Source organism: Falco punctatus (assembly GCF_963210335.1).
Source record: "Falco punctatus genome assembly, chromosome: 7".
Classification (NCBI taxonomy): Eukaryota; Metazoa; Chordata; class Aves; order Falconiformes; family Falconidae; genus Falco; species Falco punctatus.
The window spans coordinates 33693279-33721253 of NC_137587.1; the positions used below are offsets into that span (position 1 = coordinate 33693279).

The window sequence follows — 27975 nt, forward strand, 5'->3', positions numbered from 1 at the left end:
ATGAAAAGACAAATACATTTTCTATGTTTTATATGAGGCATGCTTATACTTTAAAAACATTTTTACACTGGTTTTAAGGAATGATAAAGATACTTCAGTGTTACGTGATGTTCAGTTACTCACAGCATTTTCTGGTGATCTTAACTACACACACACACACACACAAGTGCAAAAACAATCCTGAAAATGCTTTGGCAGACTTCACATGTTAATCACTGCAGCATGGTTTCAAACTAATAAACGGAGTGCAATTGTTTCTATATAAATGTCTTGCTCTGGAATATAAGTGAAATAGAAATTTAGTGTAGTAGTTTGGAAGACTGATTAATATTTACATTTATCAGCTGAAAAGTTGCAAAATCTTATAAAAAGGTAACTTTTACGGAGTACTTGTTTCCCTGTTAATGGGCAGCACTTAGCCATCTAAACTCAGTCTCTCCTCCTCTCCCCTTCCTTTCTTACCAGAACAATTGTGTTGCTGACTGTAATGACAAATTCATGTATGTTTTTCTTCTTGTTATGCCATTAAGATGACTCATTTGCAGTTAGACTATATCGCTTCCTCCTTTTGAAATGTATTTTGTTATTTCACAGTTGCACTTTACGTTTTAACATAATTTACTTGTTTTGTGTATTTTTAAACTCCAGACATAGTGCTAAACCCCCTATTTATTCTAAGCTGTTCATGAAGAGAACTTATATGCATCAAGGGATAGGTAGATGTACCCAAACATTCATCACCAAATACACTGCAAAGTATTGTTGTTCATTGTTCCCTTCTACATATTCAGGAGATATTTGATCCAAATGTATAACAAATATGAAAACATATTAAAGCTTTCAATTTTCTATAAGGAAAAGAAAATATGGAAAAAGTATGGTGTACTATACTTAGGGGCAGTGGTTAGGGTATCTGTGCTGGAGAAAATAGCAAAATGCAGTCTGTCTCGTTTCTTGGAATCTTATGTTTAATACTTCTTCAGTATGAAAATCATGCAAAATTACTTGAAAATGGCTGTCAAGTGTTTGATCATAGCAGCGTAGAATCCCCAAGAAGAAAGAAGAAAAAATATTCCAGTAAAGTTTTGAGAAGGTTTGAATATCAAGTAACAGACTGGGCTGCTGTCTTCATACTTCTGGTGCGTTTTTAACTAGGCTACCTTGTGTTCTTTTCTTTCCTTTCCAAACCCAGTATTTAAAAGTCCCATATGGCAATAGATATTGCTGGAATAGAATGCATACTGTTCTGGAATCAATTTGATCTGACTTAACTTTCTATATTTTAAAATGCAGCTGAAATATTTTGCCTTCTTTATATTTTCTTTTGACCTGATCCTTAACCCCTCTCCATCCTTCTCTCATCTGCAGCCCTCCATATGGCTGTTTACGTAAAATGCAAAACTTTCTTTTTCAATCCTTTACTTGGGGGGGGTGGGGGGGAGAGGAGATAGTATGAGTTCTTCTGCCCTATGGCATATGTGCTTAGATGGCAGACGGAGGGAGACTGGAGGTGACATATTCTATATGTGATAATACCAGACCATTAGGTGTGTGCCCTTCATTAATAGGACAACGATGAGAAAGAATGTGAATAGAAAAAAAACAGAATTTTACTTGGAACTTGTTGATGCCAGAAGCATTATTTAACTTTTGAAGAACAAAGTTGATATTTGAGCTTAATTTTCCCTTGTGATCTGGACTGATGACTCTGCCTTTTACTGGCAGACCCTTATCACAGGAGTTAACTCCTGCTCAAGGTCAATAAAAATCTGAGCGGGGATACTGTTAGGGAATAATCCCAAAACATGCTTGTTTTACTTCATATCCTGCTTAGCAGAGACTCCACTGCTACTGACTGACAGCTCTTTTCAGCCATCAGAGATTTTGTGTCAATAGGTCAATAGATTTAATATCCTGGGGATATCCCCTTCAGATTGCTGATCGGCACCTTACAACAGCCAAAGGCCTGACCTCGGACCATTTGCAGATTTAAACTGAACCAACTGGATGTCAAACTAGGACTTTGGGAGCCTAATCAGTACAAGGTGCACAGTCTGGTAGTACAGCCATGATCTGAACTGGGCAGATGCTGAGTTCACCAGGACCTTTTATTTCCTTCTGTAATGAAACTACAGAGAAAGAAAACCATATATTCTTGAGCTGTTCTTTGCTGGGCAAAAGTGTTTGTAAAGCTGGACTAATATTTACAGCTGTACAAAAGCTACATAGATATGGAAAACTAATTGTTAGCGAGGAAACTATTTTTTTTGTTTCTTAATGTATTTTTAATAGTGTTTTTGATTGATACTGCAATATGCCACATGTGTACTCTCTTCTTGCACCTAGTGTCATACAGAAAATAAATGTGACATTATGAGTGACTAAGAAACCACATAAAATTTCATCAGCTATCTAAAATTTCTTATCCTATCCATAGTTATTTCAAAATATTTTAAAAATAATAATAATTTCCAGCTTTCTTGAGAAACCTCTAGTTTTGCCAGATTTCTACTGGAATCAAAGCACAAGAACAGACCTTTCTCAAATTTACTTTGGTTTTATTTTTTTTTCCCTCCCAAGGTGGCTTTTGTCTTTTTGTTTTCATATTATAAGCCAGATGATAGTGATTTTAAGGTCCAAAGACATTGCATTCCCACAAGTTTTAGGAAAATAAGTGGAAAAACAGAGACGGGATACCCAAATCAGGTCCCTACTGAGAAAGATACACCTTTATAAGCTAAAATGCATTTTTAGTCAACAGAAACTACGCATAGGATAGAGACATTACCAATGGCCCCGTAACAGTAAAAGCTTCAGACTCAGCTTGAACCCCATTAGATAATACAAACATAAGTCAGGAAGCCATCAGCTTCATGAGTTGTATATCTCATTGTTTCCTTCTGCGAGTCCAAAGGAAGGTCTTGTGCAGGGTCACCAGAAGCTCAAGGATGTGTCACTGACAGCTTGAGGGGAATTGGAGTTGTTAGCATGAGTAGCACTGTCACAGGAGGATGTTTTTTTCTCTGTTCCCAATGGATCTCCAGAGCTTCCATACACTAATTAATGATGGAGGCTGCTGTTGTGGGAAAATAATATAAAGGCCCAGATTTTCTGCTGCAGGCAAGGAGCAAGGAGTGCTAATTGGGAGGGAGGTGTGAGCAAAGATGCCACCTCACACTGACTGATCATTAGCTGGCTTTTGTCCCTTGCCATGAGTTAGAGCAATCCGAGGTTGACTGTAAATTATGTGGACTGCTAGTGGCACCAAAGGACCATTATGTTAGCCAGGCCTTGCTGGTGTGTGAGACATACTTACTCAAATCTATATGTTATCTGCCAGGAAGTAGAAGTGGAGAACATCATACTTTGATTTTGAGAATGGAATAGGGACTAGTTTGGACAAGTGGGAGGAAGCATTAGGTCAAACCTAAGCCCTTTATTGGGGTTTCTGCTTTCACTTAAGTCTTAAAATTGTTCAGAGGCTTAGATAAAGGGCTCTTTGCAGTAGGTATTGATGAACATAAAAGGTTCTCTGTTTGGATATAGAGCAGTGCTTTAACTCCTGCTACTGTCCGAGTGGAGTGGGTACTGCATCTGCTGAACATTCCATGCAGTGCATTAGGCTGTGGCTGCAGAAGAAAATCAAACTTCTCAGATGTTCTGCTCTAGATAATCTCTTCTGACCAATCTATACAGTGTCCCTTTGACAAGCTCCTTTGTGCTGTGGTCTTCTTCCCCTGCGGTTGTCTCACAGGCCTGATGGGATTTGACCAATATATATGTGTACATCAAGGACGACAGGAAGAGAGAAAAGGCAAAAAAGGAACAAATTATATGCTCTATGTCTAAAAAAAACCAAAGGGCAGTCAAAGATATGGAAGTCTTACTCTGAGTAGGGTTTATGAGATTTAGCAGAAATGTGAGCTGTCCTGTCAGCTTTGCATTTGATTTCTTTCTGATCATATTCTATCACAGACAGTCAGTGCAGAGACAGAGTCATTACTGTTCCTGCATGTTATGGTACTTTGGCACTAGGCCATTCTGTGCATACATGCCAAGATGCTTTTATAAAACCATTTAAAAAGCAGTACTAATTAGATATTTAGAGGACTAGAAATCCTGAAGGTTAAAATACCAGTGAAGCAGTTATGACCGCAAGTGTGTTACATAAGTAAGCCCATAATGGGCTTTCTTCACTGGTGAAAGCAAACGCTATGATCCCTACATTTCTTTTATAGCAGAACAGCTCAGACTGTTACATGTTTTTATGTGTGTGCTACTATTCCGTACATTTGTTTTCATTTATTATCTTTTTCACAGTTGTATTTAAAGCCCCCACCATCGTACCTGTTACTGCACACATGAAAATACAGTCTCTACCTTAAATTGCTTGTAATCTCTTAACATTTCAGTTTACAAATATATTCCAAGGCTTATTTTAAGATAGCAGATAAATGTTAGTAATGATGTAGAATGAATGTGGGCATGACATGAAAAGATATTTTTTATTATTATTATTATTTTCATGTAACATTTTCCATATCCTGCAAACTTGAGTGTACATTGGGATAACTTTAACTGGGCAAAAAAGATGACCAAGGAGAGAAAGTCTACTATGTCATGAATGGCTTGGAGAAGGTGGAGATGGAAGATACGTTCAAAGAAGAGGAACTAGGAGGCAATCAGTTAAAGGACTGGGGAACAATTTACAAAGCAAAAAGAGGAGAGCTGCTTGTACTTTCCCACAAAATTGTGACTGGGTATTAGAGAATATTGTGAGGACCAACAGGAGGATTGGCTTAAAAAAAAATGATTTGACAAAGTCATGTAGGTCAAACACAGAGTTATTGTGTCTTCCTTTTGGGATTATTAGAGGCCTCGTGTAACTACCTAAAAGGAATTTGTAAGTTGCCAAATCATGGAAGCAGGGAGGGTATACTTAGGGAATGACTATCCTATTACATTTCTTCTCTAAACATCTGATACTATCAGTGGTCAAAGAAAAGACACATGGACCTTTGGTCTAATCCAATTTAGCAGCTCTTTTACACAAGACACTGATCCCTGTGTATAGTTGTGGCTGAGAGCCCATGTGAATAGTGGTGATAAGGTTTAGTCCTTTTTTTCACTCTTTGAATACATTTTAAAGACCTTAGTCCAAAGCTAGAGTGGTCTGAGAATAGAAGAGCTAGTATAGCAAATATTCCTGCAATGTGACATGAGGTTGCAGCCATGGGGCTGGGCCATCCATCCTCCTCTCCCCCTTTAAATTGTGTCTGTATCTGCCCCTGCCTTCTCTGGTTCATAGTAAATGTGACTTCTGAAACGTGAAAATTAACCCAGGAAGCTGAACAGAGCTTTTCTTTGCAGCAGCATTTGGCCACCTGCTGTATTAGCCTGGTCTTACACCTTTGTGTAGAATTCACAGCCCCAACAGCCCCAAGACTGGCAGTTGTTCATCTTTCAGCTTGCTTGGATTGTAACTATTAAACCTCACCGACTAACTTGTGATTTGGTTTTAGGTGATGGGAAAAGAGGCTGTTTCCCCAGCTGAGTGCAGAGTACAGCTGAGAAGTAAAGGTGGGCATAATTCTGTTATTTGCCTCTATGTTCTTTGATATTCTGACCCCGCTGTTCTGCCTCCCAAATAACTTGAGACTCCCCTAAATAGCTGCAGAAGGTGTCATAATCACTGGAAAATGACATAATCACTGGAAAATCACAGGCATGCAAAATCCTTCGAGCCTGAATGGTCTGAATGGTAATGAGTAGGTTGCTCATATAGTCATTGAATTTTTCCTGGGTTTTTCACTTTTTCTGGCATCACTTGCACTGCTTTTTCCCCCTCCTCGTGTTTTCTAAATACCTAACATCGCCATAGGCTTGCCAATGTGCAATCCACTGGTGCTTGTTTATGCCAAATACCTGCAGCACACATATGCTTACATATACATCTAAATATCTGAAATGGAGGGTAAAATTATTGTCTGGGCTGTGGTGATTCAGCCTCGTTGTGTTTGCACTGGCACACCAGCAAGTCCGCATGGACACAAGCACACACAGACACAGGCACACACAAACACACACGCAAGCACAGAAATGGCAGGGGGAGCAGAAAGTAAATTACACGATTACTAGACTAACGGAAAACAAGATGATAGGATTGTACTGTTGTACCTGCAATGGTGTTTGATTCAGAGGCTTCTTGCTTTAAATGACATATTATCAAAGTTATCCTGTGTGGATCTCTCTACTTTTGTTCCCCAAATTTTGTAATCCTCTTTCAGCTTGAAACCTCATTTTTCTTAGCTGTAGAGTATAATATAATAAAACAAGGATGCATCCATCTGTGAGTTGCACTTAAGCTGATATGTGCACTGTGTATACATATACATAATACTTTTAGATAATATAAAAATGCAGTACCTATATAGGCATATCTATATATGCACACACAAATTAATACTTTGATGTATTTAGCGTTTTCAACTAATTATACCTTGCAGTCTCATGTTAATTCCCATTTGAAACATTTGGCACTATTCCTCCTAATTCATTTATATTAATGAGGGGAGGATCCTCTGAGCAATAATCAGTTAAAAATCATGACTAGCTTTGTTAATAAATACCAGATTGGTACATGATACTGTATTGGCTTGTCCTTAATTAGGAAGCACTGGAAGGAGTACCAAGAGGGAAATACTCATAAATTTTTCTTTTAAAGTCTAACTGCTCTCTTTCTGGTATTTGCATCTTTGAAACAGAGAGAAAAATGATAACTTTGAAACTTTTAAATTCTACTGCATTTAAAACATCTTATCTTTTATTAAGATACACATTTGATACAGAAGTTTTTCCAACCAAGTCCATGTAGAAAAAGAAAAATCAAGAGAAACATAAGCAACATTGCTAAGTATTAGGTAATTGAAATACTTAATTCAAATATTAGAAAACCAGAAGTTTTATGAAGCGTTTGGGGAGGCTGGATGGCTCAGGGAACTTGTAATGAACTAGTGAAGTCTTCATCTCTAAGTGATTGATTGCAATTGCATCTAGAAAAGACTAGAAAGTCATTTGTGTAAGCCTGTGTGCAGCAGTGACTGGGCCCTGCTTTCACAAGCCAGGTCTTCCTCTCAGCTAGGAGCCCAGGAGTGAATGGACATCAAAGCAGTTTTGGCAGATGCTAGCAAGGACAGGCATGCAATATCCTTCGAGCCTGAACGGTCTGAATGGTAATGGGTAGGTTGCTCATATAGTCATTGAATTTTTCCTGGGTTTTTCACTTTTTCTGGCATCACTTACACTGCTTTTTCCCTCTTCTCGTGTTTTCTAAATACCTAACATCACCATAGGCTTGCCAATGTGCAATCCACTGGTGCTTGTTTATACCAAATACCTGCAGCACACATATGGTTATTTTATCTGTAATCAGTAATATGAGTTACCAACATAGGAAAAACTTTAACTAACAATACTTAGGTTTTGAGATCTACTGAACAACAGAAAGACAGGGACAGATGACGTTGTTTTATGCTATGATGGAAACTGAAATAATCACTTCTTCTTATCAGGATCTTTAGAACAGATTAGTTTGAAGCCTGAATCATGGATGTGCTGATTTGGAGGGCAGCAGCACTGGACTCTGCTCCTGCCAGGACAGTGCTGCTAGAGACAATATGCCAATATAAGCCTGGTTCATGTTTGCTAGGTGAGTTAGAAGATGACCTAACAGGGAACTGTACCAATATTGCTTATACACTCATTTTATCTGAAACTCTTTTTCAGTCCATCCATAGAACAGCCTTGCAGCCTTTCTTTGTGCCACATTCATTGACATCTGTACTTTTGGAAGAGAAGTCTTTGCACTATGACATTTGTGGGGGTGGGGAAGATGGGATGGTTAGTTGTGGGCAGGCACTTGGCTTAGTCTAGCTAAGCACTTCTGATCTGAAAGGCAGGAGACCAGCATGAGATACTGCTGTCAATTTGTGAAGTTGTGCCTCCATTTTCCCCTCCAACATTTGTTTGTCCAGTCCGTTTATCCTGAGACCAGCTAGAGGCATAGAATGTTTCTTACAGTGTCTTTATACAGCTCCTGACACAGTGAACTGAACCTCCATTTGAACCTCCAAGAAGTGCTAAAGAACAAAATGTCCTGCAATGGCTACAAAAGGAGAGAAAACTCAAGGTGTAGTGTGCAGAGACTGACACCGTGGGAGGGACAGGACCATGGGACCATCCCATTTGGGTGTGAGGAACGAGTTTCCAAGGCACACAAGGGGCAAGCCTATTGAGAGGAATTAAGTGAGGACTGGTATCCTCTGATATGGCAGTGCTTAATAATATCTTCTGGTATGGCTATGCTTAATGGGGACGAACCAAACCCTTAACTGGTGGTACAACATGGCAGGCCCTGGGCACTGTGGGAACAAGCGGAGGGCTGTCACGATAGGGTACAATAGAGATACAGTGAAAGTGGATCTGTTTTGAAAAACTGGTTTTCAGATGTTTCCCTGTATCAATACCCTCCAAATATCGCTTAACATCCATTACATCATCTCCTTTTATGTCTTTTCAACGTCTACTGTCTTTTTCCCTTTTAAGACTTCATATCTCCTGAACCAATACTTTAGAAAAGCCGCTGTGTTTAGGATCAGAAAGGCCTGAGGAGGTAATTGCTGAAAGCAGGACATTTTATGGGACTGGGTTTTCTCTTCTGTTCTAACAAAATCTGAGCTCCCGTTGGTCTCCTCTTTCTCTGCTGCTGAGACCCCACGTGAGTTTTCTCTTGGGTGGTTGGGAGGGAAGTTCCAGGGGACAAGGGAGAAGAGGGATTGCTGGGACTGGACAGTGTGCGGTGGGTGCTCCACTGAGCACTTCCCGATCCAAGTGTCTTGTTACGCGAATCATCAGTCCTGCTTATGACTAAAGAAATAAACATCAGTACACTACGGATTTCTAACTCTGTTTAGCAGTCCTGAGCAGAAAGTCTCACTGTTTGTCAAATAAGAATGAGGAAAAAAAAATAATAACTGTGAAATTAATTAATTTTTACTGTCTTTTAATTGCTCTTAACAAAGGATAAAATATTTCTAAATGACAACCTGAAAATTGTTTAAAAAAATGGCTTGACATGATCCTTTAAAATTTACCCATGACAGGATGATTGCAAATGTATATCAAACAGCTGCTTCAGATGCAGGTAAGCTGCTATTGAAAAGAGATTTAATCCTAACTGTTTATGCCTGCTTTTGATGATAGTGCAGTTGAGTATTGTGTTATTTAATAATGCATTCAAGCACCTGTTTAGAGAAGGTATATTCCACTATGGTCCAAAATGAAAACAACCCCATTACTTGTCAGGGTTTCATTCATAATTCTTGTATCATGCTCTGATTAGAGTATACATTGAACCTCAGATGAGCATTACCTAAGGCACATTGAGTTAAATGCACTGTATAAACTAGGCACAAACCACAAAGCTACCTTTAACTTGCATAAAACAGCAAGTAGAAATTGATTAAAATATGCATTCTACTAATATAATGGCTGGTCTCAGTATAAAAATTAATTAATGTTAATAGTACACAATCAAAACTGCTTTTAGAAATCTTCTTAGAACATTAACTAAAATGTTCATCTTTTTAATGCATTTGACTGAACCTCTGAGACTAAAAGCTTTGCTTCCTCCATGCAAATGTGAAAAAAAATCACAGCCTGAATTTTCAAGTGGTTATTTTATAGCAACCTCCCCCAGCCATTTGCTTTTGGATTTCTTGTTAACCTGAGCCTGGTCCCAGGCCATGTGTGAGGTTGTACTATTAGCTACTACAGATTAAGGTGGCAGCCCTGGGAATCGAGGCCAATAACATATGCAGATTGAGCCACAGAGCAGAGAAGGAGATAACTAAATGAAAAAAGGGGAAAGGGCATTGTGTTTAAAGAAGTAGCTCAGCGATATTCTAGGCTGTCGGCTCACAGTTATTCTGAGCACAAGGTATGAATATTTGTCAAAAAACCCTCCAGGACACTCTCTTCCTCACCGCCCTGGTTTGTTTGTTTGTTTTTTACATTTGGGCATTTTACATTCACTTTATTGGGGTGAATTTTCTTTAGCCAGTTTCATTTCCAAATCATAAAACTTTAAAGAGTCACTGCTGTGGGCACACCAAGGGGCTAATCCTCTGGCTCCCACTGCATCTTGTGAGAGGCGCCTTGGACTAGCCTTGGACTTTGAGCCTCCAAAGCAGGAATTCCCTTTGGATAGTGTCAAATCTGTCAGTAGCATTGATGTCTATCTCCAAGAAAAAGCCTTCAGTCTGGGGTTTGAGTAATGATATATGTGGTTTTGATACATGTGTTTAATGTATATACACACACATGAGTGCACATATATGTATGCATATATATATATACATATATATAAACTTCTCACTACTCACAGGTACTGTTTTGCCTGTTCTTATCCTATTTGTCCCCTCTCCTTCCTATTCCATCTTTTCCTCTCCATTTTTCTTGTTTCTCAGAATCCACCTCAAACTTTTCTGAGTTTCAGGTCCTTTTTTCCCCTTCATTTCCCCAGAGACGTCTCCATCTTTCTAAAAATCTGGAGACTTAAAACCAAAAAAGGGCTGGCCTTAGAGATATGCTACCAAAACCTACAAAGAGAGCAACAGCTTACATTGTAAAATGGTTTTGTCCAGACCTTATTTGCCAAGAGCTCCAACAAGAGTTCCCAGAAACCTGGCACCTTGACATATGTGGTTTTTCACACTTCGAGCATCCATCATATTTTTCCATTTATGTTTTTAGCAATGTGTGGGGATGAAATTTAATGGCATAATATTTTTTAAAAAATCTTCATTTGAATGATATAAACATAAGCAAACTCCCCACTTTGTGGATGTGGTCAGCAGTCCTGGAAAACAGGAACGCAGCATTCAGTTTCCAGCTCCTGCATGAGCTGGAGACAGCTGCTTGCACTCCTCATTTTCCAGTTTCCCCTTTTCAGAGGAAAGGACCACAGGTTGTTTCTGCTTTGCTCCATCTCAGTTTTGTGGAACTAGTTTTGGTTAAGTTCTTCATTTCCCTGAGGAAACTCAGGGAAGTCTTCAACACCCGCTCCCCTCTGCCTGTGTGCTAGTATGATCAGCTTCGTGGTGGCTAATTGCCATCTTCTCAGCTTTGCTTTGGGTACATATTTCATTGCCCTGTACTTTCTTTACAGGTGCAGCACGTTGCCTTTGTTCTCTTCTAGGCTTACAGTGACCTGGGCCATCTCAGCCATGAATATCTGTCACTCCTGTCAGAGAGATCCAAAGTGCTGTTCCTCCACAGAGAGATACTCTCAAGGCAATCCCTGATGCTGTCTGTTCCATGCTTTTTTCCTTTCCTTATACATTTTAATAACCAAAACATTAACATACAGAAACATTTCATCATAAGCCAGGTGAGAGATAACTAGCCCTTTTTTTAATTTTAATTTGTTCTAAGTTTCAAAGACATCTTAACATTGCAAAATCTGAACAGATGACTTAAGGAGACATTATTAATGGAAATATTAAGCAATTAAAATCAAACCTTTAATGTAATTGAACAAAATATTCATCCATGCTGCCAAATGGAGTGAGTAGTTACAGGTTTTGAGAGGACAGATGGATGTGTGGCAAGCCATCTAACTTCCTGGGTAGCTAGAGATATCAGCAAGCTACCTAGAAAGACATGGCTAACTGGACCTGTGGGAGACTCAGGGCTAAATGATCCTAAAAGGAAGATAGCTTTCTTTCAAAGGTATTTACTGTCACACATTAGAGAAACTGCTAATCATTAAAGAATTATCTATAAGAAGAAAATGCAATCCATGGTTAGGTACTTCACAGTTTCTGTCTGGGATGATGAATTATTGGTAGCCCTGAGAAAGGCTCCTTCCTTTTCATTATTTCAAAGCAGACAGAGATGAAGTTGTAGGTGATGAACGCAGCTAAAAGATTGGTGAAAGCACACTGTGAAGGGGGTGAGCAGCAAGTCTTCTGGCTTTGGCTTGAACCTATTTGAGAACTGGTAAGAGCCTCACTGGCTATTCCAGTGTCATTAAGCAAGATTGCTACGAAATTCTCTGACTTAAGGAAAAGCTCATTCTTTAAAAGAACTGTTTAGCACAACACTGGTCTAATGGAGCAAATATTTGATATAGGGAATCCTTGTACAATGTGCATTTTACTTGAAAGTTTTACTTGGTCATATCATACCAAATTACATAAAATCTAATATGAGTGGAAAAAAATCATAGGTTCATCAGTCTACTGTCTTTCAAAAATAACCTGCAATAGATGTTTAAAGAAAAACAAACAAACAAACAAAAAAAACAATTAGAAGAAAGCAAAGTAGATTTTTGCCAAATACAATCTCCAGGTTTTGGTAACGTCTTGTTCAAGGGGATTCTGAGCTGAATGGGATGAGTGATGTCCCTTGAGAGACTTCTCTTTCATTGTTTCCAACTGTTCTCTGAAACTCTTTATAGTTGTATCATCCAAAACATATTCTGGCAAGGAGTTCTGCAGTTACATCAAAAGAGATACTTCCTTTGGTTGGTTTTAAAACTGATACTTAATATTTCACTTCAGATTGGCCATCCAAATTAGTTTGGTTCTTATTTTGTCTTTTTTTTATTTATTTTTTTTTAATTATAATAGCTAGTTTAGGACCTGTCATCAGTTATTTGTACTTCGGAGTTTTTTTCTTTATATAGACTTGCATTTGATTTTACTTGCCATTTCACTACCTAACTACTCAGCATCATATTCTTCTTATCTAAACTCAACCCTCTGATTACCAGATACCTAATCTAAGCTAGATCTGCCCTACGATAGGCATGTAAGAGAAACACAGTGGATATTTGGCTGAAAATGCCTTTGTTTTATTCACTGCTTATAGCATCTCTGTTAATTAATTTCTCTGTAAGGTTGCTAATTCTGGAGGTTTTTTTGCAATATTTCCAACCAATCTGCCCAGTAGATAAATTAGACTTACTGCTCTGCAGCTTCCTGGATCCCCCTCCACACTACAAAATGCCTTAAAAAATTTGTATCATATTTCCCACCTCCATTCCTTTGGTACTGAGGCCAATTTAAGCACTAGGTTACACACCACAGTGAGTAGTTTGGCAATTTCATATTTGAGTTCCTTTAGAGCTCTTGCATGAATACCATCTGGTCCTGATGATTTGTCACTATTCATTTTATCGATTTGTTCTTAAACCTCCTCTACTGACACATCAATTTAAGACAGTTCCTTAGATTTGTCCCCCCATAAAGAATAGTTCCAGTGTGGAAACCTCCCTAAGCATCTCTGCAGTGAACACTGATGCAAAGAATTCATTTAGCTTTTCTGACATGGCCTTATCTTCCTTGAGTGTTCTTCTTACACCTGTAGGCCTGATTGACTCCCTGGCAGGTTTCCTACTACTGATGTATTTGGGGGAAAAAAGAAGAAAAAAAAAAAAGGTACTATTATTTTTATGCCTTTAGCAAGTTATTCTTCAAAATTTCGTATCTCCTGCATTCTTTTGGTTTTCTGTTTAGGTTGCTACAGTTTATATTATTTTCCATTTTCCTTTCTCAGAAAACATAGCAGGAGACACAACAAATAAAAGAAGCAAACAAGTAGGTTATTTGGAACAGAGTAAGGGAGACAAAGTAACAGAAATACAAGATTGTTAGGTATTCTCGAACAACCAAGAACACCAAATGTCATTGCTTCCCTGGTCTCCTCCAGATATTGTGAAAAAGGTGAATTCTACTAATGAGATAAAATTATTGCTACCTAATATTTGATAGATTCATTAAGGGTCTTGGCAAAAATATATTTATTTCTAATTTAAATATTTTTATCAGAATTGAGAAAAGTTGCCTGATATTTCTCATATCCACGACTGTGAAAAAGCCACATCAAAGGGCAGTAAATTTTTCTGGTTTCATTTTAACAGAAAATGAAGTGATTTCAGACCAAAGAGCTATTGCAATAAGCCTCATAATTGTATTAGTAGCAAACTTTTATTGTTCGGATTCAAATGTTTTCATCCAGCTTTCAGCTCAAATTTTCAGTTACATTAATATGTTCTCTCTTTCAGTTCATTGTCACTCTAGATTTGCAAGAAGGTTTCATTAATGTCAACATCTTATTGTCTTCCTTTTCTCCCTCTTCCTGTATTTTGTTTGGAAAAACAGAAAATATTTCAGTGTAAGTGAACTGTATCTGAATTCCATCAACTGAGCAATAAACATACATGAGGACTTGTGCACATAATACTGTTGTATATTTGCTACTGCAGTGACATAAAGATTGCAGAAATAGTGCAAAAAAGATACATAAAAAGGAGAAAGAAGGCTGAGACAAAGCCAACCATGGGTTCCCTACTGATAGATCATTTGCAGTAAATATTTAGGAGTATGCCAGAAATTTGGAGGAGGAGAAAACAGGAAAAAAAAAAAAAAAAGTGGCTGAAAATAGATCTTTTCCAGCAATTCAGCTTATGTTGCTCACAGAGCTTGTTATGAATCCAGGCCAAGGACAAAGACCCAGGACAAAACAGTAGGGCACAAAGATAAATCTTTCCCTCCTTTTCCTTTACTCAGTGCAGAAAAAAAAAAGAAAAAAAAGTGAGATAGTCTGAATTATAAACCTCTAAGAGGTGCTCCACATCAACACCAACTACAGAGCAACGTAAAAAAAAAAAAAAAAAAAGTTATTTGAGAAGTTTTTAAGGGGAAATTCTTTCCTTCATATGGTTTCTCATCTTGACACCATGCCTCGTGGTCAGTTTTGACATCTAGAAGGTCTTTGTGTGAGGCAAGGGACTTAAATTTACATCATATCTTTAGCTTGAAATTTACTGCATTAGCGTTATTAATAAGAAACTGGAGAATATTTCTGCTTTCTCTTTGCACCTTGGAAGGGCAAAGAACAGTCATCAAGGCAGCTGTTACGGTGCACTCTTGAACACAGGAGCATCAGAAAGCTTGTGTGGCTGGTTATCCACTGGTCGTTTCTCCAGCAGAGCTTTTAATGGACAGAATTGGTTGTTTGCAGTTATCTGCCATTTTTAAAATTTGAAAGAAGAATAAATAATTCTCTGGGGTTTGGTTGTTTGGGTTTTTTTTTTTGGTTTTTTTTTTTTTTTTTTTCCTTTACCAGTCTGGCAGTAAATAACCACCATAGAAATCTTATTCTTGTAACAACTTTGCTCATGCAAATTGCGTGACTTTCATGTTGATTTTAATAGATTTTAATGGGGCTAATTGTGTCAACGAGCCATTCTCACTTATGGAAGAGTTTTCAGGATTAGATTTTTGGATAACATCAGGTAGAAAACCTCCATTTTGGACAGATACCTGAGGCAAGGCTAAGAATCACAATTAGGGGTGTAATTCTTGTTAACAGACTAGTGCAAAAATGTTCCATTTATTCTTTTTTTTGTGCATAGCAAAATTTTACTGTGTGTAGGTAGTGAAAATGGATTAACATCAACTCTTTGCTGACTAGATTGTGTCCTTCTGAACTCAGAGGAAGTGGTGGTTGCTCCTGTTTAAGGAATTTGCCATTTCAAGGCAGTTACAAGCACATGTAACTTGGTTGTCTCAGAGAGTAACAAAAATAAATATTCACCATAAAATGATTGTTTTGGGAGGACACCATTTGTTAAAAATATTGCTTCTTTCTAACAAATTAATGAGAATATAAATGAGAGCTAAATACTTTTTGTTTATTTGTGTTTACCTAGTTTTTCTTTGAAAAACTTATAACTTCATTGCATAGGAAGCAAATACCTTTCCATTATAGTGTAGAAGGAGGCACAGATAGTGGGGGGAGATGCCAGCTAAGCTGACACTCCAGCTCACATGACCTGTAAGTGGCCACACAGCTTGCAAGAACCCTTGATCCAGAAGGCATCAGGATCTGGGTCTGAGAAAGGCTAAGCAAGGTATTAGTACTTTTTCATGCTAAGAACAAAAGAGGAGGAAAATTAGTTACAACTTCTGTGCTTCACTGCTTTTAAATTATAAAATTTCACATTAACAGTTAGTGTTCAGATGTTTGAAGTACATCTACATGTACATCTGAAATTATGGATGCTCTGACATGGCAAAACAGATCTTTTTCAATTTAGTGCTTGCAGTATATTTAAACAATTAAACATCAGATTTCATAGCAACAAGCTTTTTCTCTTTATTTTATTAATTTATTTTGCTTGAGAAAGTAATTAATCTGTTGCAAAAGCACAGAAAATGTTGCTGTTGGCTCTGTACTGTCTAAAGTTCTAGAGAACAACTTTTAATTTTGCTGTGTATGATTCCATATAACATAAACTGTTAGTAGTGCTGCAGTGTACAGTGTCTCAGTGGATCACGAGCACGCTTAGGTCTCATTGTCAGGGGTAAAAAAGCTTATGGATTCTGTACCATAATAAATTTTTCTTTGATTCTTCATCTCAGACACTATGGATTGTTTGTGAATACAGTGTTGTATTGGCATGATAGCACGTAGAGGGTTTGATGAGTCAGACACCTTAACTTGGCATTCTACTGTTAGTTGTTTCTCCTGTTTACAAGCAAGTTACACTAATTTAATGATTCTATAACTACATAGAAAAATTACCAGACCACTTGAAAATCCTCTACCAGCATTCTCATTCATATTAGCGTAACATTCTCAATTATAGTAATATATGCCTGATGATTCACTTTATTGCAAAACTTAATCTGGATTTCTTGTTAATCTACTTTGTATCAGTGTTTAACACCAAATACAAACAACTGTCTCAGATATTGATTGTAAGAAGTAAAAAATAGTATTAATCAGATTTGATCATTGCAAATTAGCCTACTATCAGTAGGGACAGCAACATCTGGTTCACTTTCTGAGAAGGGATGAATAAATTTCTATGAGTTGGTAGGTGACAGTGATAATGACAGAGACATCAGTAACCCATCTCAGGCCCAGACAGCGATCATCTCATTGCAGAGGAGTATATGCAAGCACTTGCTAACTGAAGAAAGTAACAGCTGCACTTCATTTACAGAAAGTTATCTTACCTGATTTATTGGCTTGCACTCAGGACAAGCTTTTCATCTGCCCTCATCTGTGAAGTCAAGTTACTATAATGGAGGCCACCAGCAGGCTAAGAAGGGAAGGAATTCAGAAGTTTGGGAAAAATGCATGTCAAAATCTGTTTAAGACAATATGAAAAACTGCTCACGTACATACAAATAGGTGAAAATTCTTTTTCAGCTTTATTTACCTGAGAATGAATTTCAGTTTGAAGAGGCCTTTATGTCGTTTCAGGCAAAGCACCTAAGATATAAGCAATTTTCAACAAGAGTAGTACACATTTGTCTTTATAACAATTTGTATGTAACAGCTTTTATGCAAATGACACTAAAGTGGCACCTTTTTTCTAAATTGGACATTTTTATGGTTATAATTTTCTTCTGTAATAACAGCAAAAAAATGGCTGTCCCAGTGGAGTTGAGCATTTCATCTCTAGTGCTGTTTTGTGAAGTTGGAATGACAAGTTTCTTTCATTTGCGCAAAGAATGACAAAAAAGGTCTTTTTTGTCATTCTTGTCTGACTTGGTTGAGGCAGTTACACTTGGAAGCAGCACCAGTCCCCTGACACCAACCTCTTCTCTGCCAGCAAGAATGGTATCATAAAGTCATAATAAAACTTAAAGGAACTAAAAAATATTGCATTCTATCTGTTTCTGCTGTTTGAAGGATGTAAATTACTTTGTTAGTTTAAGCAGTTGCTGCTTTGGTTTGGTCTTTGGCATTGACTCCCACTCATTCTCCAGATGTCAGACAGGTGACTTTTACAGACCACGGTCTTGGATTTAATTAACTACGATACAAGAGAATTTATGTATTTCATGCAAACATCCCAGGGCATTAGTATAATAAACCAAGTAAAATAGGCAGGTTCTTGTTGCTTAATTGCTATGCAGTTCTGCAACAACGATGTGAGAAATTCTGTGTATTTAACAATGATTAAACTCTATCTCAGTTACCAATTAATTAGTGATCTGTAACCAAGAAACTTTGTGATGGATGATTTTACCCCCGTGAAGTGATAAATTGGTAGACTTTAATTGAGGCGTACAATAAGGTTAACAAAGTCAAAGTTGAAGTCAGTCTGATACTTCATTCCATAAAATAGAATCTAATAAAATATAATTAACTGTACTATTTATTAAAGAAACGCACAAATGTTCATTTTAATGTGAACAGCCAATAAATGCTAAAAACCCTTGTGCCTTTCTCTGTAAACTATGTATGTAATAGCTATATACTTTCTATATATAAACTAGTTAAATTTGAAGTCTTCTTTTAACTACTCTTCTGTTACTGCTGATTTTTTTTTCTACTATTCAAACACTGCCAGTAGCGCTCCTTAGCACTCTGCACATTGGCTTGGATAACTAGCACTAGGTTAGGAAAGCCCATACATACCTGAGTGCAGCACTTTTTCAAACAAAACTGTCTAGCTGGCTCAGCCTGGATCCACAGACCTTGTCCTTCACCACACAGAAGTGTAGAGTCACATGGAAACAAACTCATGGTTCAGCTACACCTTGAATCCCCCCAGCCCAGAGTAAAGTCTTCCTGCTGCTATCCCCAGCAAAGGCTGTGCAGGAGTCTATCACTGCGTAGAGCATAGCTACATTCCTTGTCTTGAACACAAACAGAGCAGGGTACTCAGTCAAGATTATGTATTTCAGCCATTAGGCACCAATGCTACATTTTGAGGAACAGAGTTGTCCACTGCTTAGCTCAGCCTCCTAAATGAATGGGAGAAAATCCCAATGCAGGAGAAGAAAGGCCCAGAAGAGCCCGCTACTTGTTTTCAGCTTGGACTACAGGCAGGGGAGGCAACCTTGCTGGCAGAGGATGCTTTAGGGGTAATGGAAGAGCAGCTATCATTTTCTGATACAAAATGCAGCCTTCCTTTGGAGAAGGGAGATCAGAGTTCAGACTCCCTGTAGCCCAACCAAAATGTTATGCTGCTTGTAGTTTGCCACATTTGGCACCTGAAACTGATCTTAAAGCTGCTGTGGTTGTTAATCCATTTGTCCTGAAAAGAAAAGTCATTGGTGTTGATCCTTTCTTCCAAGAGCCAAACAACTACAGTTGCTTGTCTTCATTTAGCTTTTTCAGGTCTGGATGTCTAGCATGGACAACTTGCTCCACTTTCAATGCAGAAGGTAAAGCTATCTTTGAAACAAATCATACGTAGTTTGTGATTCATAAGTCACTTGGTACTTGGGGCATGACATAAACCTAACCTTACTTATTGTATTAATGAGTAAAGTTCAGCACTTCTTTTTTTTTTAGAATGCTTATAGCCTGAAATGGTTTGCATGAAAAATATAGGGTGTTCTCTCTCTGCTCAACAACTCCCGCCTTTGAAGTTCCTGTGTTTTGCATTGTACATTCCATTTCAGCTATACAGTATCTATAACATATAATAGCTGAACTGAGTCAAAAGAGACTTGAAAGATCTTAGAATTCCAGCTAAGGCAATGCTTCAAAGCAATTAAAGCAGTAACTGTGTATGCAAAAGGATTTTCCTGAGAATAATGATTGGGGGGGGAGGAGTTGGTTATATTAATAAGTATATTAGAATGTTGACCCTGAAATTTTACTTTTAAATCCCCAGAAAAAAACTCTGTCCAGTATCATTAACATTCCTATAGAGAGATACGGGTAACCTCCATCCTCCTATCCCAGAAAAAGAAAACAAAGCATTGTGGATACAGCCAAGCAGGTGAAGTGTTTTGTATGTTTGGGGCACTCCCACAGAAATCATGTCTTATATTTAATCGTTTGGATTACTTAAATAATTTCTCAGTTCACCATCTAATTTATAAATATCTGCTTATGAAGAAGCACTTCTGATATTATGGGGGGATGTTAATGTGTTATTTACACTTAGAAACACAAACGTCTTTTTCTCAGCAAAATATCAAGTAAATACTTTGCGCATGTAATAGCATCTTTCATCTGAAGACCTCAAAGCATTTCAGCTTTTACAAGTGGGCAAACTGAGGCAGATAACTCATGAGGCTGCATTTTCAAGGTCACTCTATATTTTCCTGGTGGAGCTAGCAACAGATACCCTTATGCATTGATTACCAATCCTGAAGCAAACCCCACTGGCCCATTGCACTGCATGAGCACTAATAGATTATTAATGTTCTGAAAGTCTAATGGTTTATATAGTTTTAAGTACCTTTTGGGCTTTATAATTAAGAAAATATGTGTTAACATTACTATTAAAAATATTTTTTTTGTCAAATATTCAGTAGAATCAAGTTAACAAATGCTCGCCTTGTTGTCCCTGACAAATAGTGATGAAAACAGCTCAAACAGGATATTGAATGAAAGGACTGATTTCATAAAAAATAAAGATTATTTTTAAAACTCTTCTAAATAAAATTTAAAAAAGTTTGAAGCACTACATCATCAGTCAATAAGTAAGCCTAGAAAAGGATGCAAGTTTTAAAAAAAGAAAATTTATTTTTTTTATTTTGAAAGTCCTAATCACCTCAGACCTAATTAGCATTTGAACCATAGCCTCTTTGCGCTTTCCTGGCAGCGTAAAGGGACCTGGAAATGTGGGTATATGTTAATATTCTCTTCCGTAGGTTTTAAAAGTCTGGGAAATAGATATTGCTTCAATGTTACCTTAATACTTAAACTCAGTAGGAAAAATAAAGTAATATGAGTTCTTCTGACAATGTTTTCAGTTTCACATGCTATATTTACATCTGACTGAAAGGCTTTTTGGTGCAACCTCTGCTAACCAGAGTGATCACTGCATCATGAATAATCAAATGAGATTAGCCAACTGTGTCCAGGTCCAATTGTCCTATTATTGTCTACAGAAAAAAACATCCTTTGGTTTTAGACTACTTTATAGTCTACTACCATAATCTCTACTAGCCAATCACCAGAAAACCATCCAAATTCTGGTGTTTGGTTTTTTTTTTCCTTAAAATTTTGAATGTTCTTTATCCATTCTTGTTTATCTGCTGTCTATCTGTAGCGTTCATGACGGTACACTATCCCTATCATCCTGGTGTGTTTTGTGCTTTGTTAATTATGAAAATCACATGGTGATTACAAAGCCTTCATGTGCAAATCAGAAAACATGATGCACAGTTACACATAGCCATATACTGCATTTGTCAGTCACTGCAGGATCTCAGAAAGAAAGCTCACGATTCCCCTCACATTATTTCTCAAAAGTATTAGTTTTCTACAGCAAGGTAATGGACTGAGGAAGGGCACAGATCCTCATCTCTCTTACCTTGATGTAAACTAGAAACAGCTCCTCTGAGATCAGTGCAGTTGCTCTGAATAAGCAATGGAGATCAGAATCTGGCTCGGGAACTTTGCATATTCACTATTAAATTTGGAAAAGGAAACCCCTGTCTGTCTCAATTTCTCAAGTGCTATCTGTATGTTACCAGGCACATGCACATTAATTGTGTGTTTTAAAACTTTGTTTGGTTGAACTTGTCATCCTAGGCTAAAATTGTGTGACCCAACTTGTAGTAGCTTTTGCAGTGAAGGTATCATTTACTGTTGGGTATATTTTACTGTGCTGTTATAGATCTTTTCACTCAACCAGCTGTCTAACATGTTGAATAGTCTTTCATCTTGTCAAACACTTCCATTCCCCTTTCTACAGCTTTCTCAGCCAGCATGTACACACCTAATCAATCTAATGCCACTGTCTCCAGACTTTAAAACCAAAAAGCACTGCCCAAACTACTTTTTTAAAGAGACAGTTATCCTTTTCCAGAAAATTCATCATCAAGAGGACTGATAAATCGTTAAATGAGAAGAAACACTTCTCTGAAACTGTTACTCTAGGTCTAGCCTTAGAGCCCCAGTTCACTCACTGAATCTGTCATTCAGTAGAGGCTGTTGGGGGCTTCCCTTCACACTGATCATGTATATATTAATGTAATTTAATTTAATAAATATCTTACCCATAGAATTGAGCTTAAATCCTCTCGCTTTTGCTTACATATACTTTTCTTTTTTGTCATTTTTAGACAAACAAGATTAATCTGTCTCAATCTGTTCAATGCCATTTTTTTCTTACCCCCACCCCCCCACCCCACCACTCCTTTATCCTTCATCAATGGGAACTCCATTAGTAGATTGATATCTACATCATAAAGGAGGCAGGTGAAAAAAAAAAGCCATTGCCACTGCTTTCAGGTGCCCCCTGCTATGTAATACAGTATATACCTTATATGGTATGGAGTATTCATTAGGGCTGCTTTTATTTTTATTACTTTTATTTTTATTAGACATATTACCTCCTGAGACTGTATGAAGTGAACCATGTCACTGGGTGAGATTACTACTCAGTTAATAGCGGTTCTGAAATCAGTCAATTGGGAATAGGCTATGTTGCAAGAACCTCTAAAATGTGTATATGTGCATTGGGGGACAGGGTAGCTCTCCGAAGGGGAAGGTTTTTCTTCTGTTACCGGATTCTCCGGTGGAACATTTTTCAATTGCATGCTCATTTCTATATGTGCTTTTAGTTAAAACAGATAACAACACCTGAAACAAACACTTTTATAGCCAGCAGGTATGCATGACATAAAGAGGCCTGAACAAACAGGTAGAGGTGGGTGCTTTGTATTTTCAGTCTGGTTTTGAATTACTAAGGATGGAGGGAGGTAAAGACACTTCAACCTTTAAGCCCCTTTGACATTCACAAAGTGCTAAAAGTCAGCTGGGGTCTCAGCTCTGACAAATTTGCATCTCTTTGAATATGACGCTTGAAAAGCCAAGCCGCTAGATTAAATTTTGCCATGGAGAAAATGAGAAAGGCTTCCATCTCCCAGGTCTACTGGGAGGATCTTTATGGTTGATTTACTTTTTTTAAATAAATGTTTCTTTATGTGTTTTCTCTAGTTTGTGTCCAGCCTTCCTCTATCATGCATGCTGTAACTTGTGCCAGTTATATCAGCCCACAGTAAGTCAACCTGGGCAGAGTACAAGGTGAAAGAATATTTCAATTTAACTGCATACCCCTTCTGTGTTTTCTGATTAAAATTTGCAAGCAAACCTTGGAATAAACTATACCTGACATGACTTCTAAAATAATTTACGCAGTTTATAAACCAGGGGCTAAATTCTACAAACCCTCTCTCTGCCATTTGTATGCACGAGTGCTGCAGGTTTGCACAAGTGGGCCCAGCTATGTAGCTGAAACCTTGCTATAGAGGACAGCAGGCAGAATAATGATTATAGTGAACCCATAAAAATAATAAACTGATTGCCCATTGAACAAAATCTACTAAAGTATGAATTATCTAATGAGCTGCTGCTGTGGTTCAGGCTGACTTATCCTGCATTAAGTCAACATTGACACCGCTGACTCCTGTGGACTTGTGGCAGGAAGGGTGAGGGCAGGATTTGGCACTGGTTTACGTGTGGAATTGTTTCAGTTAATGACGAATTAAAGGGTGTAGAGGCAACTATTTAGAGCTTTATGGAAGCCTGTAATATGGATTCTGCTTACTTGCTAAGTATTTATGACAACTCCCAAATATGTAACCATCTCAGGAAAAAAACTTTTCAGAGATGTTGAATGTAAACTTTGTTTTAACGTTCATTGAAGAAATCCCAAGTACACTGCTGTTGTCCTTGCATTATTAAAGAAGGCTAGTGCTTGAAAACATACCAGATTTTACAACAAAACTTAATACCCCTCCCTTGTATCTACATTTTCTACTACAGGAGTCTCATTATTTTGGGGATTTCTAAAGCAGAATAAACATTTCTTTTGTAAGCCAGGAGAAGAATCCCTCAATGCTTTACTTTTTGTTCCTTCAGTATATGTGAAATGTGTTTATAACAAAGATCATACCCAGAGCCAGTAGGAGATGTTGTGTGTGAACGTGGTTTTTTTTCCTTACACAAAAATTGTTTGCAAACTCTGTACACAGCATAAGTTATGAAAAATCACATATAGGTAGTTTTTCCTTTTTTATTTTTATTTCCTTGCTGGGTTCTTATAATTTTCTGGCAGATCACATTACATTAGAATGAAATGTGATCTGTAGTTAGGACTTAGTGATGCATCCTGCAGCTTTAACTCAGTCACTTGGGTTCCGATTTAGCCCAACATGTGTCTCTTGAAATAACTCAGGAGAGCAGATTGATGATATACTTAGCAGAGGAATAACAGCGTTGGAGACTGCCAGTACTAAACAATCCAGTTATTAAATGTATCTAAGCATCTGAAGAAGTCGTCTAACTTTCTGGAGAAAAAAAGGAAAAATATCTATCTAGGAACCCAACAAAGCTCCTGTTGATGTTTGTAGGAACAGTGAGGTGTACAGAATACTTTTTAAAGGACTGGAATATGTGTCCAGTTACTGAAAACTGATCCTGAGCATCTTAACCTCAGACTCTTACCATCATATCAGGGTCTCATTCAGCATTGTTTGCTTCAGCTGACACCGTGGCATTTCAGTTGCAGACACAGAAGTATTCTCTCTTCAGCTGAGGAAATTACTCCTTTTCATCAGCCAAATGGTTTAAAGCTTTTATATAAGCTTTATTTATCCACCCACATTTTCTCACACCTTTCAACATCCCTTACTTTTGGTAGTTGTGTTTTCCCCTCTTGAATCCAGCTGCTCCCTCAGTGGTCTCAGGCCAGCTCCCACCCATGCTTGCCCTGATGCTCTGCACATTGCTCCTGCCTGTTCCTTCATGTCATTCCCTACTTTCAGAGACAGCACCTGAGTGTGGCATTTTACTTCTTGGAGCATGCTATCAGCCTCTGGGACTGTAGCACTTGGATAGCAGTGGGACCTGCCAAGTGCATCCTTGCTGATGGAAGAAAAGCATGCCAGTCCCACCCAGGCACGCACCTCCATGGAGCAGGAAAGCTGGGGTGTGCAGCAACCGCCTTGCCACAGCACCAAGCCAGCTAATGCGGGACGGTGACTAAACACAGCCTAGTAGGTTCAGCATAGCCTACATGTTTGGTTCTGAATTAGGCCCCTAGCTCCCAGCAAGTCCACTTCCAGCTAGGATAATGACTTGGATGCCTTTTTCTTAGAGAACGAAAAAAGTGAGTGATCTGGGAGCCTCTGAGAAAAGCCCTTCAGTACCTCATTTGAATAGATCCTTATGCGATGTATTGGAGTTTCTAGGACAACTCCCTTCCAAATGGATCATTACAGCGGTAAAAGCCAGTTTATTATTTAACCAATTCAGGCTGAGTGGAGACTGGAGAGTATTAGCACTTGCATTGATTGTAAGTAAAAGTCTAGTAATTAATGATCAGAGTTTTCAGCAACAGTCTTGAGGAGAGAGTGCAATGTACCCAAATAGGTATGACTGAGGAGGTTTTAACTGAATTCAGAATGAGCCTGAAGACAAGGGCAATAAAAAGCAGGACATTCCCATAACCCACTGCCAATATTTTGTCACAGATCTCAAGTACTCTTAAATGACGAGTGGATTAAACTAGGCCCTTTTGATCTGAGTTGACACAGTAGTTTTCAGCCCTTATATGCTGCTTATTATCAGTAGATCCCAGAATATTTTACAGAGGAAAGCAGTTGGCCCAAAAGCCTCCTGGGAATTGCTGTGAGTGGTCATAATGCATACGGAGAGGGTGAAGAAACGTGTCTGATAGCCAAAGTCTGGAGGAAATACACAGATACGACTGGAAAAGCCCACCCTTGTCTTCGTCCTGCCATGATGCTCTGGGTAGAAATGGTCAGGCTGTGGTGCTAAACAAATACCATTGTACATATATAGATATGCACGGTGGAGAAGTGGCTTGGAAACAGCTCTTTAATACACTCTCCTTTGAGGGGATCTGCTAAATTCTGAAGCTTCAGGATTTACTGTGGTCACATTTTCATGCTTACAGCAGTAGGCATGTTTATTTATTTTAATGAAACCAGAGATGATTGAAAATTCACATGACTCCAAGACTTCAACATTTAGAAAGTCCTCCTTTTTCCTACAAGATTATATTCTAAAGGGACACATTTAGGACACATTTCATCCACCCTGTGACAGTTATACAGCTGTCTTTCCTTATCCAAGACTCTTTTAAAGATTAATTTCTTCTATAATGCTTACAGTACAGGTTAAAAATAATAATAAAACCCCCTAAGTAAATAATTAATAAAATCATAAATATATAATCCAATTAAACAGCAACAACAACAACAAAAATCCTCCCAGATCGTTTTCGTGCTTGAGCTCTTAACCATGTTATATATTTTCTGTATTTGTCCTTCAGATGGCATGATCTTCAGAGTACTAGCTTAATTTCTGATTCATTCAGCAGAGAGTACATGGTCAGCATATAGCAAAAGAACACCTAATAATACATAGATTTGTGATAGGTGCAGATACACACACCGTGTGTACTTCTTAAATGGCTATAAATCTGAATGTGTGTATGGTTGCTCACACATTTAAAATCACACATGTAAACAAATGAGGACAGATGCACGCACATGCAATGCTATCATCATAGCACCCATCCCAGGGTTATGCAAATCGGTTGCTTCGCGCACGTGTGTGTGTGTCAGGTAAAACAAATATCCACAATCTTAAATTAACTCTTTCCAAATAATAAAAATCTTACTATTAACATGACATGTTGAAATTCAAATGGACAAGTTTATGTTCCCTTCTGCCCCCTTCTTTCTGTTTCTCACTCCCTCTCTCTGCCTCTCCTTCTCTCTCTCACTTTACCTTCCCAACGGCACTATTTTATTTCAGAAGAAAACTTATGAAAATTGTTGAAACACATACTACAAAGCATTTGCTTTTTTTCCCTCTCTTTTTTTTTTTTTTTTTTATTTCAGCAGATAGCCCCCAAAAAAGGCAGGGATGTCAAAGGCTTCGAGTCCCCCCTTTGACATTCACGCAGTGCTGAGAGTCAGCCGGGGTCTCAGCTCTGACAAATTTGCATCTCTTTGAATGTGACGCTTGAAAAAAGCCGGAGCTGCTAGATTAAATTTTTTTTTTTTTCCGTCGAGAAAATGAGAAAAGCCTCTATCTCTCCGCCGAGTCTACTGGGAAGATCTTTATTCTGATTCTTGTTAGAATTGTTTATCACCCTGACAGACCAGACTCGGACGAGATAAAGGCGCTGCTCCATCACGGGGCCTGACAGTGGTAGGACATGCAGAGAAATGAAAGGAGCAGGGGAAAATATTATTAATAGATGCCGACTTGATTTGCCTCTATGGCACGTCAAGGAAGGAAGGGAGGGGGGAGCCATGGCTTGATTGCAAGCCTATGAAGTTCTGTCCAAAAAAGAAGCTATTTTTCATTAAGTGATAGAAGGGCTTTTTTCATGTTCTTTCCTGAGGAGCTGATAACTTATGCAGTTTATTCTAACCCTGCTGATTTCTGTCAGGGAAAGAAAACTCCTGAAAGATGGCTCCAGCTCGTCCTTTTCAGAGAAGGAGGCTGTCTTGTCAAAAATGGTAGCAAAGCATTAAAGCCCTGGCCTTGACTCCTGCAAGGTCCCTCGGATCTGATGGTTGTGCATTTGTTGGTGAGCATGGGGGGTCGGGGAGGGAGGGCAGCATTAGGTATCCACTGTGGCCCTCTGAGGGAAAGAAAAATCAAAATATATATGCAGAGCAGTGCTTGCACGTATGCATGTGCACACATGCAGCACATATACGGAGGCTTTGTGCATTTGAGCATACATGCAGAAACACGCGCTCTGCTGCCTAATTACTCTGCAGTTAGTAAAGGTTTGACCAATATGAGCATGTGTTGAATTTGAGAGCTGAAGGCTGGGTGTAGAGTCAGAGCAGCCTCACTCAAAATGAACGTTAAAAAATAACCAGCTCCCTGCTACCTCCTGTATGTCAGGTCTCACATAGAAACATGACC

General features: G+C 38.2%; 2 long non-coding RNA genes across 10 annotated transcripts in view; one reads left to right on the forward strand and one right to left on the reverse strand.

The window, feature by feature from the left end:
• LOC308067970 overlaps positions 1 to 11103 on the forward strand; it is a 44665-nt gene extending 33562 nt beyond the window's left edge. Inside the window, exons 4-5 of the long non-coding RNA XR_013929807.1 lie at positions 5523 to 5580; positions 7125 to 11103. This is a non-coding gene — a long non-coding RNA (uncharacterized lncRNA). The remainder of the gene's footprint in view (positions 1 to 5522; positions 5581 to 7124) is intronic.
• Positions 1 to 27975, reverse strand: part of LOC308067968 — a 110338-nt gene that overhangs the window by 47692 nt on the left and 34671 nt on the right. For 2 of the 9 annotated variants that reach the window (XR_013929796.1, XR_013929797.1), the window contains exons 3-4: positions 17297 to 17349; positions 17091 to 17176 (exon numbers count right to left, since the gene is read on the reverse strand). This is a non-coding gene — a long non-coding RNA (uncharacterized lncRNA). Of the gene's footprint in view, position 1; positions 3757 to 6177; positions 6310 to 12731; positions 14203 to 17090; positions 17177 to 17296; positions 17350 to 27975 lie in introns of those variants that run through there. The other 7 variants (XR_013929799.1, XR_013929793.1, XR_013929798.1 and 4 more) reach the window with 7 other exon arrangements.